Here is a 962-nt window from a genome sequence, read left to right as displayed (position 1 = left end):
TGATCTGCCTCTTTCTACCAATTATAGGTATTGGTCTTTACCCCGATCTAGTCCTATTTTTATATAGTGCTAAGGTGGAAGCTATTTTTTCTAAATCTTTATATTAATCAAAATCATGTATATATAGAATCTTCTAGAGGAATTGGAAACTATAAACTATATAATAGTTTCTATTTATTTCTATCTTTATGAGAAGATTTTAATACGAATGAAATAGAGAAAATTGCTCTCTAGTTCGAGTTATTTCAAGTAGTTTTTATCCCCTTTGAAATAACTTGGACGAACTCCCTATTAAGTCATTAACATAGAATTACTGATGACTATTCGTAAATAATCAATATTATTTATTTTTTATATTTAAATAAATATAAAATAAGGTCTACTTATCCTTTTTCATACTTATACAAAGTGTATATGCCAGAAACCAGATTTGAACTGGTGACAGAAGGATTTTCAGTCCTCTGCTCTACCAACTGAGCTATCCCGACTGTTCCCCTATGCATTATACTAGCACAGTAACCAAACTCCTGTCAACTAGCAAAAAGGGTAAAAGACAACATTTGAACGAGTAGAAGCAATGATACAACTAAAAACATTATTTATACAATAAATAATACACAATATATATTGTGTATTATTTGTGTATGTTATAGGTTGTATCAATATTTTTTTTGGGTTTTTCCATCCCATAGTGGACCATTATAGTTGTTAAATGTTACAATCATATATGTTGGTAATTCTGGTACTTTTGATCATGTGTACTAGACAATATATTTGACTTCTCTAAGTGACCGATTTGTGAGGTTGGCTTGGATCCATATGTTTGTCATTAGCATTACATGTTGTGATTTTCTTAGTAATACTTCTTGGGGTAGTTTCTTGATATTATCAATATTACTTGATTTACATTATGTGTTTACTACAAGGCTCAGTGCAATAGGTACATTTAGTTGTTGCAACCT

The 962-nt window shown here is 29.9% G+C and overlaps 1 non-coding gene across 1 annotated transcript; it reads right to left on the bottom strand.

The window, feature by feature from the left end:
• Positions 1–415: 415 nt before the first annotated feature.
• TRNAF-GAA (transfer RNA phenylalanine (anticodon GAA)) lies at positions 416–488 on the bottom strand. The gene has a single exon. It is a non-coding gene; the product is annotated as a tRNA-Phe (tRNA).
• Between the last annotated feature and the right edge of the window lie 474 nt (positions 489–962).

This window comes from Cupressus sempervirens, chromosome 8 (genome assembly GCF_028749045.1).
Source record: "Cupressus sempervirens isolate cs-2001-9-10 chromosome 8, ASM2874904v1, whole genome shotgun sequence".
NCBI lineage: Eukaryota > Viridiplantae > Streptophyta > Pinopsida > Cupressales > Cupressaceae > Cupressus > Cupressus sempervirens.
This window is presented reverse-complemented; position numbering and strand designations above follow the sequence as displayed.